Here is a 20,189-nt window from a genome sequence, read left to right as displayed (position 1 = left end):
TTAGTTGCACTTTGATTTTTATCTCAGTTTCATGTCACAAACCTCACCACGGTACCGCTAACTGGTTCACACTGCAGGAGAAATTAATGTGGTTTGACTCTGATAAAGTTTGACTTCAGGCTTATGTTTGTGGTTGGTGGAAATATCAGACAACTTTCACATTTGTGTCTTCTTCTAAAATCTTGTGCAAAGTTTGGAGGATATTGAAGATTAAAGCCAACATGTAATAATCTAACAGTTTTAGTTTTAGTAGCAGATGCATAGAAGTTCCATCAGGCTGTTATAGAGACATATTAGAGCTACAGGAAGGACACATGCTGTGGTGAAGATAAGCTGCATGTCTGCAGCTGGGAGATATAACATACAAAATGGTACAAATAACCAGCCACAGACACTAAAAACATAAAAAATGAGCTTATCATTTGATCAAGTGGAGCGCTGCTCTGAGACAGTCGTGAGTCACAGTAATTTACTCTTATTAATTAAGCTGTTCTTAGGTTAAAGCAAGGCACTATATTGTGAAGGGAATGTGATCAAACTGCTGCATGCGCCTCAAAGAAACTGCAACACAAGTTAAGATGCATTTTGATGTAAAACTTTGTGATTATCATTACCACCAGGGTTTCTGTGAAAAGTTGTATAATGTTTAGAATATAAAAACCTTTATTTTATCCTCAGTGGGGACATTTTTTATATTCCATAACAAATGTGAGTCTTATTAGGAAAGAGAACCTGAGAGATCGTGTGCTGAAATACGAGGAAAGAAAAAGAAATCCAAGCTTCTTCATTCAAAGCTAAACTCAACCGGAGCAAAACAATCTATGAACCCTAAAAAGTTTGAATTAAGCTGCATTATTACAGTAATTGCCAGCTGTGCAGTTCTCTCAGCCAGTGTTGAGTGTTAATGCAACGTGGTGAGGCCTGTGCAGACGGACATTTGATCCCTGGAACAGCTCTCACTAAAGGACTATTCCTCATATGTCAGGAAGATGCTTGAAATAATCAAGGTTTTAAAACAAACTTTCATTTCCAAATAACAGGGATTTCCCTGAAGTCAGCAATGATTACATCGAAAGAAGAAGTGATCTTTTAAACCAAATATTTGATGTAATATTATTAATAAACATATATGTTTAATTTCCTCTCACCTTATTTATCATCTTTTTGTGTTTTGTAGTGTGTATGAATCAAACATGGTTAAATTGTTTTTAAAGATATTATTATTATTATTATTATTATTATTATTATTATTATTATTATTATTATTATTATTATTATTATTATTACTACCTGTACAGACTTCTGATTCCAGTTTTATGTTTAGAAATAATCATCAGCTGAGCTCAGAGACAGACATGAAGAAGTTAATAGAAGGGGACACATTATAAATAATACATTAAAGATGCTGCTCAGAAAATTAAAGGAACACTTTGAAAACAAATCAGATTTCAGTTCAGAATCAGCAGACTGGTCCATTTAGTTGAATTGTCAATGAAGAAACTTAAAACTCCCCTCAGTAGTTTTTTATGGCCTCCAGGTGATTGTATGGCTGCCTGACACCTTCAGGCTCCTCATGAGATGATGGACGGTGTCCTGGTGAATCTCCTCCCAGACCCTGACCAGAACCTCACTGACAGCCTGAGGTGCAGCCTGGTGGCCTCAGATGGACCTAAACATGATGTCCCAGAGAAGTTCTGGTGGATTTAGATCAGGGGAGCATGGAGGCCTGTCAGTGGTATCAGGTTCTTCATCCTCCAGGAACTGCCTGCATAATCTTCCCACATGACACCATGCATCATCATGCACCAGCACGAGGTGGACATGTTTTTAATGTTCTCCCACAGTCTGAGGAAAAATGAGGATGTTGAAGATGAACAGGTTACCTACCTGTATATCAGGTGAAAGGCTGTCTGCTCTCTGTTCCTCAGAGGACCCTGCTGATCCTTATTAGAGTAAATCTCCACCTAATGTGCAAATGACTATTGCTTCCAACCTTCTTTGTTGACTCATTATCAGGTTCTGGTGGAGCAGGTAGGTATAATAAAGCAGTCCATTTTGTTCAGTCTTCCCACTGACTTGTAGAGTCTGGCCAGCAGGCAGAGTAACAGACACTTTTTAATCTGACCAATTAAATTGCTCAATAAAGGAGCTGCAGGTCTGTAGAAAGGCTTTTTTTCTACCAAACATGTGGTGCAGATCCAGGAGACATGAGAGCACACAGAGCATGAAAGATGTGATATGATCTGACCTTGGATCAGATAAACAAGCAAAGCAAAAAATGTGTTTCTATAATCAGCAATGCTAGACGCAGGAGGAAGAGGGGGCTTTGAAGGTAAAAAAAATAAACTGAACTGATTGTGTGGATTAATCTCACTCATCACTAAATAGTTTACAAGTCTGCACGGAGGTTTAAAACCTGACTATAACTTTGTTTAGTCAGTTTTAGTCAGATTTGTCTATCAATAATTTAAAGTAACATCAAAGTTTATGTTGTTTATCTGCCTGTTTGTTCCTCTTTGCTGTAAAACATTCAGAAAAGGTGGTCCTCACAATGGATGGTTGGGTCTAAGGCTGCAACAGTGGCTCAGGGTGTGTGTGTGTGTGTGTGTGTGTGTGTGTGTGTGTGTGTGCAGTGCATACGTTTAGTGGGAGGGAGGTTCATCACTATCTCCTCACTGATCACTTCATAACAAGTCCTGCGTCTGTCAGTTCTGGTAAAAACCACATTTGCTACATCAGAAAACGTCCTGAAACAACACAGCTGTAAGTAAAATGTTCATAATTATGGAGTTTCTCTCTGTCAATACTTCATTCTGGAGTTAAAATCTGTCAAAACAGAAAGAAATGAAAAATCAAAACAAATGTAAAACGTATTTACTGCTACAACTTTAAATTAGCTATAAATTATACTGGTTATCAGCGATGGTAAACCTTTGATAACTATGGAAATGTTTGAAATTTCTCATCAGAAACATGAAGTGAGTTGGAAAACACTGTATTAAATGAATTACTTTCTTTGTTAGGTTAATTTGATTTTTCATCAGCTGATGAAATACAGATATTCAAATCTTCTCAAACATTATTTAAATTTGTGTTGAATTGCAGACATGTATAAAACTAAAAGATGGTAGCAAACTTCTATTGTTTTAGGCTAAATGCTTTTAATGTACTTCTAATGTCTCCATTTTCCAATAAGATTTATTTGATTTATTTCTTTTAAACTAATCTTCTTTTATCAGCAACTTTAGGGCAAAAAAAACAACTTCATTGATTTCAAATGTCCTGTTCTACCCAGTAATAATTTTATATCCACAAACTAAACTATAATTACCATCATTGTCATATAACTCAAACTTTCTTTTCCCCTCAGGAAGCTACAGGATAAAGTTTAATGATTTTAGAATCAGAATGGTGTTGTCAGAATCTGTTATTGTAATGATGTGGATCAATGTCCGCGTCTGCCTCCCCTTTACTGTCCTGCTCATCGCTTTGTGCTGCATGGTGCGTAAAAAACACTTTTTTCTGCTCTGAAATATCAATTAGTAGTAAAATCATGTGAGCATGTTTAACATGTGGAATAACTTTCCTTAAATCTTTCTGCAGGTGAGACTGGATCATGGTCCTGTCGCCTACTACATCAACCTGCTCTTCTTTAATCTGATTCAGCTCATCTTTCTGGTTGCTGTAACTGTGGATCCTTATCACTGGAGACATTATATCCCAGTGGAAATTTCTGCCTGTTGTGCAGTGGCCAGTCTTTGCTTCAGGATGAACATCGCTCTAGAAAGGTACAGCTGAAGGACCTGAATGTGTACTGATGTGATTCTTGTTGAACACTCCTACAGCCAGGAGTTTATTCATGATTTTTACAATCTTTCTGTGTTGCAGGTGTTTTCTCATCTCCTGCCAGCTGCCATGCTGTGTGACACAGACCAGGGGTTTTGTGATCGTCTGTGTTTGTGTCTGGGTGTTCAGTCTTGGTTGTCGCTTTCTGTTTGTGTTATTTGAATATTATTTGTTCTTCCCAATTATTGCCCTCCTTCCTGGGCCTGTGTTCTTAATGTGTCTACTTTGGACCCTCAAATCCAGAAAGGCAAACATCTCAGTGTCGGCTGAAGAAAAACAGGGAACTATTGGAATCTTGCTTGTTTTGCTGGTTAATTATGCAGTCTCAATCCTTCCTGGAGTTATTAGTCTTTTTTACTTCAGAAAAGATTTTATCCGCTATTATTTTGATATTCCAGCCATATTTTTGACTTTGCTTCTCTTGAGTCCATGTATGGATTTGGTCTTGTTTGTCTTCATGTGTAAAGGACTGATTGCCAAGCTGCTGGTGTGTTTGTGCTGCAGGAAGGAAGTCAGTGCAGGTCTGACCTCAACAGTTTGACAGCAGCTCAGACAGAATAGCTGGAAAGAAATAGAGACGGTAAAAAGGAGAGAATATTATAAAACAAGTAAATTCAGTGACGATGGTGTTTCAACAAGCAAACAGCTGTGGCTTATATAAAGAAACATACAGTCAGTTATTAGTCATCCAGTCACATTGATCTGATTATTTCTAAAACATCAGATCGTTTTAATGATGGTGATAAAGAGGAAGTAGAGGTGGATTGGTCCAGGGACCAGACGGATTTATCTGAAAAATTAAGAATGTTTATTCTGTGCGGATAACATTTGCTTTAATTTGAAACATTTCACGACATTTCAATTTTATTTTTCCTATTCTGAAAGGGCAACATATAGAGCTTGATTGTTTTAACCACCTTTACTGTAAATCTTTCTGCACTGGTGGAGTTTATCTGATTTGGTTTTAATAATAAGGAAGAAATGTCTGTAATCATGAGCAGCTTGAATATGTGGAAAAACAGAACATAAGGGTTTTATTTTTTGCATATTGTACTGATGTGGAATATTAACATATTTATAATACAGAATTCCATTACTGTTATTCATTATATTGTTATATAAAGTATATTATTAAACTTAGATGTGTATTTAGCTGGAAATGGTTAAACATCAAATGTTTTAAAACTCAATCTAAAACTAAACTGGTTTCTTTGGATTTTAACATCAGCAAGACGGGTTTTCCTTGTTTGTATTAAAATGCTTTTATTGTTTTTAATCTTTTATCTTTATTAGTCTTAGTTTCATTGGTATTGTTCATTTAATGCATGTTTGTTGTTTGCAGTTCTGTGCAGTACTTTGTTTCAGCTGTGTTTGCTGACTAAAAGTATTAACTATTATTTCTAAATACCTGCATGAAAATGTTATTTAAACCTAAAAATTGTATTGTATGTTGCCTTACCAAAAAAGAGGGAACCCAATTAAATAAAACCTGCTTCTTATACAAGTTTATTCAATTGCAAAACATTTATTTTTGGGAATTATTTTTGTTTCAACGCATGTAACAATATTTTACAAAAAAAAAAAAAAAAAAAAATATATATATATATATATATATATATATATATATATATATATATAAAGTTTGGTTTTCCAAACAGTTTATGTAACAAAACAAAATATATCAAATGATTTTGCAGTTCAGACCTAAAAAGGTGTCATTCATTTCAACAGCGCTGATATTATAATTTTATTTTAATATCATTGGTATCATGGCAGTAAAGAATCACATTTCTTCAGTAAAATGTTTATAATTTTTAGCAGCATTTTCTCTGAACTAAATCCAAACACGTCGTCAATAAATGCATCCCTGTTATGATTTGGATGGACATCCGTCTCTTTTTTCACTTTACTGGCCATCAGTTTGTGTTGCATGATGGGTAATTTAGAAATCGACTCTTCTATTGAAATTAAAATTAATTTTATTTATGTTGTCAGTTCAATCTGAAAAACTCACACGGAAAGAATAGACAATTTGAAGAATTTTATTGCTTCAATTATTTTAAGACTTTGGCACTCAGACCTTTGTAGGAAACATTAACGCTGAATTATACTTTAATATGCATAAGCAGTTGCATAAGAATAGGGATGTTCCCCCCAGGCTTGGAACTGGTGGTGAAGTGGAGATAGATGAAGTTGGTTCAGTCCATAGAAACCTCTGGCAGACCCAGGCTCAACATGGCGGTCTCTGCCGGACCGTTTTAAGGAGTGACGGGGAATTTCATGAGAGTCCAGGAGGAATTACACTCTGATACGTTGAAGGAGCACCACGGGAAAGACAGATGGAGCTGCTATGATGGTGGAGAAGGGATGGAGGTGGCTTGAATCCAGTCATCAGAGTCCAGATCAGACACACGCAGCCACTGCTTGCTTGCTGGGTAGAAGGCTGAGATGTGGATTTAAAGTTCTTTTAAGATGAACCCAGGATGCTGATTGGGCTTCATAGAGGAGCAGTTCAAAGCTGATTGGCTTGCGACGAAGGCAGATGAGTCTCTGATTGGATGGAGGTAGACAATTCAGTTTCTTCAGTTGACCTTCCGCCTAGGCTCCATTTTACTACAGAATTTCTTATCAAAATAATACATTTTTCCCAGACTGTTTCTGTATATGAAAAAAACAAAGTGTTATATATTTTTCATTGCTGCACAAAATTAAAAATTATAAGAAGAATTAAACGTCTCTAAAAAAATCTGTTGTCTCTAATTTTAACTTTTGAAATAAATTATAAAAAATTAGCTATTTGATATTTTATTTTAAATGTAAGATATAAGTTTTAATGTAGATTAAAAGTTAAACCTGTTTGTAAAAAGGAGCGTTACCGCAGGTCAGTCCCTGCTGCTATTAGATTTTACAATGCTGCACTATAACTAACAACTACTGTGCAATTCTATTTAATACCCTGTGCAATAATCCTGTTAAATAAGAGACTTCAGCTGTTATATTTATCTCACTACCTGACTGTTGTTCTTTACCTAGTACCACTATAATGTACAACTTCAAATCCATATGTATATGAGTCACCTTAAATCTCTTCCTTATTTCTTTTTCTCTTTTCTCCATCCACTGTATATATGTAGACGCTCCTCATGAATGTTTTCCTTTTGGCACCTTCACTGATTAAAAGAGCGAATGTAACACGTGAATTTCTCCACTGTGAGATCAATAGAGTCTATCTTATCTTGTCTAGATGTTATTTCAGTTCTACTTAAATACCAGTAATTCATATGTTGTCATTTAAAATTCATTTAGGATCACAAAGTCAGACTTTATGTTTTAACTTTGTGCTGTTAAAGTTCTTCTCTCTACCTTTACATCAGGACAGAATGTTGTCAATTATACGATAAAAATGCAGAGTGAAAACTTTCCAGCTTTCCCTGCAGAGAGAAGTAGAGTTGCACTTAAACTCGTTTATTTCTTTAATATTCATAAATCATTGCAATATTAAATCTTTTATTAAATGCTTTATTTAAAACTCAGTCTTATGCCTTTTACGTATGATAATATAAATATGTTTTAATAATAATGATTATTATTCTAATAATTATTTTTACATGTATTTGTGTTATTTATTATTTAATTTCCCACATAATTATTTACATCATGGCTTGGACTAAAGTGAGTTTCATCATCTAAATTCATATAAAAGATGTTTGGGGTTGGGGAAAATTACAGTTGACTGGAAACAGCTTGATAAGCTAAAGTATAATTTATTTAACATCCTTGAAATCTTGTCCCCCAGTTGATAACACTTGCAAACAAAAAAAGGTATATTTTTTTACATTTTCCATCTATTACTTGAAGTATTACAAAAAAATATTATATGCATGATGGATAACTTCAACTAGGAAGACACCAAACGCTCTTGTCCTATAGGCTTTACACATACAGATACAGTTTAATGTTAATAAATAAAAAGTATCATAAAGGCTGTAACTAAACCCTTTGATATTTACAGATCTAAAGTTTCTTCAAATGTCTCCTGCTGCATCTTGATCATTATCAGACTTCCTGCTACTGAAGCTCACCACACTGACGCTCTGAAGGCAGTGAAGAAAACCACCTCAGTGCAGAAATAAACCTGTGGTTGATTACTGAGGGAAAGTTTTAGTACGGATATCATTTGACTGCAGGAACTCTCTGAGTCGTTAGTTATTAACATTTCTACTAGCGTTCATTAAACCTGCCTTTATGTTACTATTGCAAGGCTGCTGACTTTAGAAGCTGGACTGTTGAGCAGAGACGTCCTGAATAACACAACCTTAAGTAAATTAGTCATTAAATAATATAAAATATGATGAAGTTTATGTTTCAAAGTTTAGTTTTGTCTTAACACATTACAGAAACCCTTAATTATGTTCTAATAAAAAATGTCTGATAGTTTAAACGATAAACAACATTATAAAACGTATTTTTTTTCTTTCCTTAGAAACATTTATTGAAATTTGACAGAAAATTCTAGTTTCCCAACAGCTTTGTGGAACAAAACTCAAACAGCAACATTTTTATGGATTTTACCTAAAGATGTCTTCTTTCATTTCAACAGTTCTACTGTTGTGATAATTGAATATTATTTTAACATTACTGATATATAAAAAAATAAACAAAATGCTTTAGTAACATGTTTATATTTTGTATTACAGGATTTTCTCTCTAGTAAATCAAGTCACCAATAGATGGATGAAGAATATGTATATTGGGTGGACATGCGTGTCTGTTTTCCCTTCACCCCACTGGCCATCGGTTTGTGCTACATGGTGGGTAATTTATAAATTAATCTAATGTGTTCTTTCTATTGATGTTACAATTATTTATGATTCTACATAATTCAATTCAATTCAATTTTATTTATATAGCGCCAAATCATGAAACATGTCATCTCAAGGCACTTTACAAAGTCAAGTTCAATCATATTATACAGATTGGGTCAGATTATACAGATTGGTCAAAAATGTCCTATATAAGGAAACCAGTTGATTGCATCAAAGTCCCGACAAGCAGCATTCACTCCTGGGGAACCGTAGAGCCACAGGAAGAGTCATCTGCATTGTACATGGCTTTGCTGCAATCCCTCATACTGAGCAAGCATGAAGCGACAGTGGGAAGAAAAACCACCCATTAACGGGAAGGAAAAACCTCCGGCAGAACCGGGCTCAGTATGAACGGTCATCTGCCTCGACCGACTGGGGTTACAGAAGACAGAACAGAGACACAACAAGAGAGACAAAAAAGCACAGAAGCACACATTGATCTAGTAATCTGTTCTACATTAGATGGTAGTAGCAGGTGAGCCGTCTTCTCTGGATGATGTCACAGTTAACAGAACGCCAGACCAGGTGTACCTACTATGAAGAGAAAAGAGAGAGAACAGAAAGTTAAAGCAGAAATGACAACACGTAATGCATAATTGAAGAACAGTAGAACTCAATAGAGTGAGAAAATTAGATCCTGATATACTCCAGTAGCCTAAGCCTATAGCAGTAAAAATATAAAGGTAGCTTAGAGTAACATGAGCCACTAGTTATAATTTTTGTCAAAAAGAAAAGTTTTAAGCCTAGTCTTGAAAGTAGACAGGGTGTCTGCCTCACGGACCAAAACTGGGAGTTGGTTCCACAAGAGAGGAGCCTGATAGCTAAGGGATCTTCCTCCCATTCTACTTTCAGAGACTCTAGGAACCACCAGCAGACCTGCAGTCTGAGAGCGAAGTGCTCTGTTAGGAACATACGGGGTATGTTGTTTTGAACTGCATTTTGTGGACTTCCTGATAGTAAAGAATTACAATAGTCCAGCCTTGAAGTAACAAATGCATGGACTAGTTTTTCAACATCACCCCTGGACAGAATGTTTCTAATTTTGGCGATATTCCGGAGGTGAAAAAAGGAAACTCTGGAAACCTGTTTAATATGGGATTTAAATGACATGTCTTGGTTGAAAACAACACCAAGATTTTTAACTTTATTACCAGAGGCCAAGTTAATGCCATCCATATTAAGTGATTGATTAAGAACTTTATTTTTTGAAGACTCTGGCCCAAAGATTACAACTTCTGTCTTGTCAGAATTTAAATGCAGGAAATTTAAAGTCATCCAGCTTTTGATGTCATCAAGACATGACTGCAGTCGAAGTAACTGATTGGATTCATCAGGATTTATGGATAAATATAGCTGAGTGTCATCAGCATAACAGTGGAAATTAATCCCATGCTGTCTGATAATTTTGCCAATCGGAAGCATATATATAGTAAATAGAATTGGTCCAAGGACTGAACCCTGTGGTACTCCACAAGTGACCCTAGAGTTTGAGGAAGATTTATTATTAACATGAACAAACTGGAATCTGTCCGACAGATAAGATTTAAACCAGCCTAATGCTTTTCCCTTAATCCCTACAGTATGCTCAATTCTTTGTAGGAGAATATTGTGATCAACTGTATCAAATGCAGCACTGAGATCTAACAGGACAAGTATAGACACAAGTCCATTATCTGAGGCAATGAGAATATCATTGGTGACCTTCACCAGAGCTGTTTCAGTGCTATGATGAGCTCTAAAGCCTGACTGAAACTCCTCAAGTAGGCCATTGCTTTGTAAATGTTCACAAAGTTGATTAGCAACTACTTTCTCAAGAATTTTAGATAAGAAAAAAAGATTAGATATAGGTCTGTAATTCACTAACTCATCTTGATCAAGAGATGGTTTCTTAAGTAAAGGTTTAATAACAGCTACTTTAAAAGCCTGTGGTACATATCCATTTACCAAGGATAGATTAATCATGTCTAAAATAGGACCACTGATCAGAGGGAATACCTCCTTAAAGGTTGGGATTGGGTCTAACATACAGGTAGAAGGTTTAGATGAAGCTAAAATTTTAGATAGCTCAGAAAGCTCTACTGCTTTTAAACAGTTCAGACACTGCGCAGGTTCTAAGGATTCCTCCAGTGCTGCCTCACTTACTGAGGACATGTTTGGGAGGATGCCAATTATTTTATTTTTAATGGAATCAATTTTATTTATGAAGAATCCCATAAAATCATTACTGCTAAGAGCTAAGGGAATGGGTGGATCAACAGAGCTGTGGCTCTGGGTAAGTTTGGCAACTGTACTGAAGAGAAATCTAGGATTATTTTTATTCTCTTCATTTAATGATGAAAAATATGCTGCTCTAACTCTGCGAAGGGTCTTGTTATACAACAATAGACTGTCCCTCCAGATTAGGTAGGATTCCTCTTGGTGTGTAGAGCGCCATTTTCTCTCCAATTTCCTAACATTGTGCTTCAAGGAACGCAGCTCTGAATTAAACCAAGGAGCCAGCTTCCTGTGAATAATCACCTTCTTTTTCAAGGGAGCTACATTGTCTAATGCAGAACGCAATGACGAAGTCATACCGTTTACAAAGACATCTATTTGTGAATTGGAAGAAACAACATTGCTGCCATCTACAGGGCATTTCTGCAATACGGAGGATATTAAAAAGGGGACAGACTCTTTAGGTTTTGATACAGCATTATCTGATAAAGATCTACTATAATGGAACCCTCTTTTGGGGGTGGAGAACTCAGTTAGATTAAACTCAAATGTTATTAAAAAATGATCAGATAGGACAGGGTTGTGAGGAAATACTGTTAATTCTTCACAATCAATGCCATATGTCAGCACAAGGTCTAAAGTATGGAGCCAAGAGTGCATTGGTTTATGCACATTTTGAGCAAAACCAATTGAATCTAGGATAGTTTTAAAGGCTACACTAAGGTTATCACATTCTGTGTCAACATGGATGTTAAAATCACCCACTATAATAACCTTATCAGTATTTAACACCAAATCAGATAAGAAATCTGACAACTCATCCAAAAACTGAGAGTAAGGGCCTGGTGGACGATACAGAACAACAAACAGAAGAGGTTTTATTGCTTTGCAGTTTGGATGAGGGAAACTGAGGGTTAAATGTTCAAAAAAAACTGTAGTTATTAATTGGCCTGGGACTAATTAATAAATCAGACTGAAAGATGGTTGCCACCCCTCCTCCTCTTCCCACAGATCTGGGAATGTGGAAATTTGAATAATTGGAGGGAGTTGACTCATTTATTGTGAAGTCAAAAGAGGAGAAAAAAAAATGCACCGTGTTTCACACGGACTTAAAAGAGGGACGGACAACAAGGAAGAGAGAGCAGAGAAGAAAGCAAGCCACTCAAAGAGGACGGAAGTTTGGGGGATCAGAGATCCTGGACACTTTGTGCAGAGGAGGACAAATCTGTAAGACGAGCAGAGAGGCAGCCGGTAAGACAAGCTGTAATGTCTATTAAATCAGACTGCAAGGTTACCCATGTACCTCCAACAGGGCCTCCAGATTTGCCAGCTCATTAACACCCATTGACAGCAACACCTGAACTGAAGAGGTGGATTGTGGTAGAGAAGTTTGGCATTGATTGATTGATTGATTTTATGATTGAACTGATTGTTGTGTTGTTGAATACTGGATTTGGATGTTAAGATTACCTATTAATTAACTTAGCATCATTTGAGAAAGATTTGCAACTGGAAGCTATTTATATTTATAAAATGAATATTTATGACTAATATTGAAAAGTAGATATTTGTATATTTAAATAAATGTAATTGTGTAGATGTAAATATTTATTTGAAATGTATTTTAAAGTTAAAGAACTTAAGTTTAGTTACTTGTTCATTTAACTTTGATTAATTTGTGGGTTTGATTCACAGTGGTTTGCTTTGTATTGTTTATATAGATTACCATTTCCTTTGTAGTTTAAGTGAAATTAATTTAAGTAAATTAACTTATGGTTTAGTAATTGTTTGTTTATTTTTCTTCTTTTTGGGCTTGTTTAAAGGTTTTTACCTGCTTCTGGACCAATTTGCACATGTCCTGTCATTCACCAAATAAATGGAGGATAAAAGAAGGAAAACTGCGTGGTCCTTTGAGTAAAAACCCTGTTTATAAAAGTCTGCATGAATTTGTCCATCCCTTTTTCAAGTGGGGAAGCTGCACAGATTAAAAAAGAACTTGACATTTATACTAACGTAGTCCTCTTGTAGCCAGGTTTCTGTGAGACAAAACAAATTAATCTGTTTATCAGAAATCAATTTGTTAACTAACAAAGTATTTGGAGAGAGAGACCTTATATTTAATAGACCACATTTAATTGTTTTATTTTTAGGTTCAAGGTGAACCGTATTGATTTTTATTAGGTTTTTATGATTTGTTCCTTTTAGATAAGTTTTTGATCTGTTAAGTTTTGGCCGTGGGAAAGACACCGTCTCAATAGGATAATGGATGGGTAACAGTACAGAAGCTGCAGAGAGGTGTGTTAAACTATGGCTCTGCTTCCTGGTCTGGACCCTGGGTTGTCAGCATTTAGGAGAACTAATAAATCCGGCCAGATTTCTACAAAGAAGAGCAGCACCATCCAAAGTAGGATGGATGCCGTCTCTCCGGATCAGACCAGGTTTTCCCCAGAAAGTTCTCCAGTTATCAATGTAGCCCACGTCGTTTTCAGGACACCACCTAGACAACCAGCGGTTGAATGATGACATGCGGCTAAACATGTCATCACTGGTCAGATCAGGCAGGGGACCAGAGAAAATTACGGAGTCCGACATTGCTTTAGCAAACTCGCACACCGAAGCAACACCAACTTTAGTGACCTCCGATCGGCGTGACCGGGTGTCATTACCGCCAGCGTGAATAACAATCTTACTGTATTTACGCTTATCCTTAGCCAGCAGTTTTAGGTAAGATTCTATGTCGCCCATTCTGGCCCCTGGCAGGAATTTAACTATGGTCCCTGGTGTCTCTAGTGCCACGTTTCTGACTATTGAGCTCCCAATAACCAGGATCGGCTTCTCAGCGGGTGTGTCGCTGAGTGGGGAAAATTTGTTTGAAACGCAGAGGGGTTGGTGGTGAACTGGGGGCTGAAATCTAGAGCTATGCTTCCTACGAACTGTCACCCAGCCGGCCTGCTTACCCGGCTGCTCGGGTGCTTCTGGAGGACCACTAAGTGAACTAACGCTAGGTCTATGTGGCTCCGCGCTAGCAGAGGGGCGGCTATCAGCTGGTCTTTCCATAGCACGGAGCCGGGACTCTAATTCTGACACCCTCGCCTCCAAAGCTACAAAAACACTACATTTATTACAAGTACCATTATCACTAAAGGAGGCAGAGGAATAGCTAAACATCTGACACAGAGAGCAGGAGATAAGGGGAGACTTAGTCAGAGACAGAGAAGCTGAAGTAATAGTAGGAGAGGAAGCCATTGTGGAGCTAAAGCTAGGCTAGGCTAAAGCTAGGCTAGCGCCCTTCTACCACGCCAAGAGAGCAAACCGTGAAACACGAGGAGTTCCCAAGCGTGATGTGCAGCAACAGAAAATGTTTTAAAAGTGCTTATGTGTTAGAAACAGATGTTACAGCAAAGAGATTAAAGATAAAAGCGAGAGAATCTGGAGCAACAAACCGTTGCTCACGCAGTGAAAACAGGAAGTGATACAATACGCCTTACCGCAAACAGGAAGTGACGTCAACAAACGAGGAGCAGAGTGGACTGTTAATAGATTCTAAAGATAGAAAACCCTCTCACACCAACCCCTGCGTTTATCCAGACCAGACGCGTTGCAGAGGCAGGTTGTCTTTAAGTCGGACCAGAAGGAGATTACTCCCTGACGTTCAGCTTGCTCCTGAAAATACATCTAATTCGAAGCAGGGCTCCAGTAACCATACTGATGCGCCATTAATAATAGTTTGCCCTTGGGTAACGGCTGCTGCCCAGCCACCGCACAGTCTTCCACTCCGGGGAAACGTCATCGGTACCAGCTCTCGAAACCACCAAGCACACAAGATGCTCTTTAAAAAAGAAGAAAAAAGACCCAGTTTTAATAAGCTACGGTCAACAGTACGAGCCTTCCAGCGAGTTATTACCAGGATAGCATCGAAGGTGGAGACCCCTCAATGAATTATCACGGGTATATCTTCACTATGTTTTTCAAAGTCTGTGTTTGTTTGTTTGGGTTTTCAAAGAATTAATTTGTGATAGAAAAAATCAATGTATTGTCATGTCTTTCTTTTTATATATCAAATGACTGTTTTTACAATTAGTTTGTGATATAATAAATTTATGTTTTATTTTTTCCTGCTTTTATATGATAAAAATCTAATTATTATTTTTCTGCCGTATTACAGAGACTTCATCAACAATAGAATGGATACCGTCCTCTATGCCGCGTCAAGCCTCTGCCTACCGATCAAGATCTGGTGTGCTTCTGGGAACCCGTCAGATCCTGCTGGATGAACTGTTAAAAGCTACAACACAGTTAAACAAGTAAATTGTGACATCTGTAAATATGGATAATCAACACAAACATGAGCTGCTTTGAATGAAATTGTGTAAGCTATTAAAGACCTTCGGAATATCCCGGTTCAGCATGAGTCCGAATTTGTCAATTTACACCCATTTTCTCCGTCAGACAGCAAAGGCAGCTAGACCCAGGTTGGAATCATGATTGTTTACTTTCACTAGAACAACCAATCCGAGAATTAAACACTTCTGTCTCTCAACCACTCTCCCCTGAAAATTATTTGTTACACAGCCCTAATTCTACAAGCGGTCAATTTCGGCAGCAAGGCGGGCACATGAATCAGCGGGTTGTAAAAAGCACTGAACATTCCTGATGTTGCAGAATTCTATACACAGGTATTTAATATACTCATCGAGCTCGCTCACTCTGCTAGACACTTAGCAGCTCGTAACAATATTGTCCAGTAAGAATTAAGCGGGGAAGGATTCTCTCGTCATTATTCAAGTACATGATGAACGTGATTCAATTCTGCCAGCATTTCAGGAATTTTTAGAGGAGCTTATACAGTCCAACACTGAGCTTCCAGCACATCACAACTTAGAATTGATTCTTCAGGTCGTGAAAACCCTACAGGCGGGGCAAAACGTAAAATTGTAAAAACAACAGACTGCCAGCTGATTCATAAAAAGAAACAACACCTGTATATCGTTGGCAACTGTTCTAATCACCTTTGTTTTTCAACCAGTTTAGCACATGTCTGTGATCCAGCTTTTACAGATGCGGAAGCCGTGCATCAAACCAGAGAGCGACAGGTTATGGCAGGTCTGACTGAGCAAACCCCCGTGACTTTCAGCGATAGGATAGTGAACAGGAAAATTGCTATGTTCTATAAAAACGATGGGGAAGCATTGTTTTGTAAATTCGAGACCGACTTTCCTGATCGCTCAAATCCTCTTTTTCTGTTTTTGTTCAAAAAACATTATTATGTGATAAAAAGCCTGAAAGGTTTCACTGGCGCAAAGCACATCTGCAGTTACTGCTTTAATGGTTTCGTAACATCACCACGCATAAATCTAAGGGCCGCTAATACGTATGCCACGATCTGAGCTGTAATATCCAAGAGTACCGCCCTGTACACTGTGCAGATTGTAACCGGGTCTGTCGTAATTCAATGTGCTTTGATAAACACAGAGACCCTCATGAGAAACCTAAACTCTGGAAGCCTGTGAATAATTGTGAGACAGCAAAATTTTGTCCTGTGTGTAAAAAAAAGTATATCATCTGTCAACAGGCAGAGAGAGCAGGCATCATGACTGCCCGATAAGATGCACGGTCTGTCGTGAGAAAGTGCCTCACAGTGCTGATGTAATGTTAGTCGAGCATCAATGCTACATTCAACCTACTGTCAACGATCGTGACCTCAGTGATAAACTGTTTCCCGTCTGTACCAAAACATTGAAAGGACATGTTTGGCAACGCGTTCATTCAGTGGCTAGAATGGTTTAGCTCAGGAAAGGGGCATAGACATTCAGCATGCGCTAAACACAGGAAAAGGAAACTGGCCCTTAATACGTGGACAATTATGCACAAGTGAATGGCATCAAAATTGTGTTTGAGTTCAATGGGTGTTTTTTTCACAGCTGTCCCACCTGCTTTCCACCCAACCACACCTGTCCTCTCAGGGGCATTTGCTTATAAGCGCTCTACTCAGCTACCATTGAGAGAGCCAGGTTATTGCAGTCAGTTTACGGCGTGCAATTACAGGTTATGTAGGAACACGATTGGACCAAAATGAAAGCGTTGCACTCGGGTGTCAAAAGGTTTCTGGAGCATTTCAATGCACCGGAGCCTCTCTCTCTGCGAGAAGCGTTATACGGCAGCAGGACGAGTGCTCTGAGCCTGAGGTACATCGCTGTACCCATACGTGAATTCCAACTTCCCCCACCCCCTGGGTCATTCCACGATAATTTGCATGGATTTTGATGACCCCCGCAACTACTATGGGTTCATCAGAGCAACGGTGTACCCTGCCATGGGCCTACTTTTTTCCTGTTTTGCCGTACAGGACGTCTTCCAGTAAACAGGTGTTCAATCTCTGCCATGCTTGTGCTGAAATTAACTACCAGACAGGTCCCTGCAACCACTTTGATCAAGAGAGAGACAGTTTTGCAAAGCTTTAGAATATGTTTACCGCGTTGCAAAAATCACAGAGGTTCGGCATTTTTGGAAACAAAGCAGTTCAATCTTTAAACCATATATCCACACCTTTCCCAAGGGTAAGCAGGAAGCTTCAGGCTTCCCGGCTGAAGTGACGGATGAGGAGAGCAGGTTCCAGTATGTAGAAGACTACAGACAATCAGGGCATCCAGCTGAATGTGGACAACATCAAGGTGAATCCGGCTAAAAGACAGGTGGCTAAACTGTGTCTGAACAGTTTTTGGGGGAAATTTGCACAGAGAAATGATTTGGCTCAAACTACCATTGTGACTGAGCCTGATGACTTTTTCAACTTTCTGTTCTCAGGTAAATACAGTCAGCTACTTTCACTTTCTGACCGATGAAACGTGCATGGTTGAGTTGGAATACAACAAGCGGTGCATCTCTCCACCCAACAAGGTGAATAATCTGTTTATCGCAGGGTTCACCACGGCGCACGCCCGTCTGAAACTGTACATCTGTCTCGAAAGACTTTAGCATCGAGTTTTGTACATAGACACAGGATCTGTGTCTATGTACAAAACTGTTCTGATCTACGTTGTTAAACCATTATACCTTCCCAATTGCTTAGAGGGAAAAAAAGAACCGAAGAGAGACATTGCTTCGTTATTGGTGAAACAGGATTTAAAACGGTAACAAATGCTTGTACAGGTGAAATTACACAATTTGGTTATAACCTGCGAAAAAACACATTTCCTCACCATCAAGATTGATTGTGCATAAAAGAATAAAAGAATTAAAAGTAATGTGTGTGTGAGTGTGTTGGTGGGGGGGGGGGCATTGTTTAACCTGAGGGGGTCATAAATAAATTTTGACAAAAAGGTTCTCACATCTTTTTTTCACTAGAACGAAATGCGCTGCTTTGGCAATCCTGCTCTGGAAATGTTTTTCCACATCACTGGTGTCAAACTGCAGTGCGCCAGAACAGACAGAAAAAAATTCAGCCTTGCACAGTGTTTCATTTTAGACAGTTTTATAAATAAAATAAAATAAACAAGCTTTAGAGAAGACAAACATGGCGGTTCTGGCCAGGGGCACACAGGCAGATGCTTTTGACAGCTCTGTGCAGGTGTACGTACTCTGGAAAGGTGATCTGTGGCGTGTTTGCTGACGGATACCGAGGGCTTGACAAAGTTTGTGGTTTTGAGAACAGTCCGGGTTGTGTTCAGAAAGCTGAAAGCCAAATATATCTGACAAAGGCAAGAACAGGAAAAACAAGTATCTGGTGGGAGATGACAAGCTGGCAAAAAGGAACACTGGACATTTAATAAGAGGTGGTTTTTGATAGTCTGGCAGCATGAGGCTGTGGAATGTCACTATATAACAATAGGATAACAGATGCAGGCTGTTTCCTTAAGGAGCTGCTAGCATTGGATCACAGGTGCAGAAAGTGAACTTAATGATCATGAAGCAGGGAGTGACAGACAGACAGAATCAAACACAAACTGATGATCAACCATGAGGTTGATCACAGATTCACTGATGCTACGGTAGAGAAGCTGTGCTACAAAATTCAGAGCAAACTACCAACATCTTTTTATGCAGGCTGATCAAGAAGTGAAGCACATCATAGTCAAGAAAGGAAACACTGCCTCTATTATAAAGGAAGAGACGTGTTTGGAGCTACTTATAGAGCAAAAAAGTGTTCAACCATTTTCTCTGACCTATCACATTCTGTGACTCTAGAGGGCGCTGTTTCATTGACCACTCCATAAATCCTGAAAGGATTCATCATTAATAGTGGCATTAATGATTAATAAAACATTGTTTTATTAATCATTAATTAATAAAACAATGACATTAGACATTATGAGATTACAGATGCTGAAGCTGCTGAAAGCGGTTACAGGCAAATAATAACTCACTGACAGTGGATGTCACAGATGTGGCATACAAAAACAAATGGACAGTAATCTTGGGGCAGCATGTTCATGTGGATAAACCTCAGAGTCTATGCTATTTAACAACCTGACAGATTACTCCCAGTGGAGACACGTTCTGCTCCAGCAGGGCGTCGTTGCTGATCTATATTTAAGCTGATGTGACCGACAGTCTGGGACACTCGCTTCTTAATTTTACGGATTCCACAGATTCTGATGGGTATCAGAAAATATGTTACTCTGGACTCTAGTGACAACACCATCGCTTCTTTATCAGCCATGTCTCTGATGCCCTCAAAACATGTAACAGTCTATTAAAGGTCTTTCTGTTAAACTTAGAACAGCAGCAGTCTTCAAAACACAATTGAACAGCAACAATGCCCACATTGATGATTATAAATTTACTAATAAAGTTAATATTCACCATGGTAAATGATGCGCTAATGCTTTTGTGAAACTGTGTCAAGGCCAAATTTAGCCAAGATATCTGGAAAATCTTCACCCACATTGCCTGCTGATGGTGGTCAGAGGCCCCGGTGGCGCTGATGCAAAGCAGCCTCGCCTCTGTCAGTCTGCCCTAGGGCAGCTGTAGCTACTAACATAGCTCACCACCGCCGGGGTGTGAATGGGTCATAACTAAAACCTGTAATGTGAAGCGCTTTGGAGGTCATCAAGACTAGTTAAAGTGCTATACAAGTAAAAGCCATTTACCATTATCTTAGTTTTGGGAAACTTCCCTCAGCTCTCTTAAAAGACTATGTATTGTTATTCTGTTTACAACTAAACAGAATAACAGGAGAAATAAAAATAAAATGCATCTGGCTACAACGGTTGCTAAACAACCCAAAAATCAGCTACAATAGATTGTTGTGGAGGCTCTAGATAT

General features: G+C 38.2%; 1 long non-coding RNA gene across 1 annotated transcript; it reads left to right on the top strand.

The window, feature by feature from the left end:
* Positions 1-12,088: 12,088 nt before the first annotated feature.
* LOC118557122 lies at positions 12,089-12,817 on the top strand. Its single transcript, XR_004927620.1, has 2 exons — positions 12,089-12,176; positions 12,749-12,817. It is a non-coding gene; the product is annotated as an uncharacterized LOC118557122 (long non-coding RNA).
* Positions 12,818-20,189: the final 7,372 nt, after the last annotated feature.

This window comes from Fundulus heteroclitus, chromosome 22 (genome assembly GCF_011125445.2).
Source record: "Fundulus heteroclitus isolate FHET01 chromosome 22, MU-UCD_Fhet_4.1, whole genome shotgun sequence".
Taxonomy (NCBI): domain Eukaryota; kingdom Metazoa; phylum Chordata; class Actinopteri; order Cyprinodontiformes; family Fundulidae; genus Fundulus; species Fundulus heteroclitus.
This window is presented reverse-complemented; position numbering and strand designations above follow the sequence as displayed.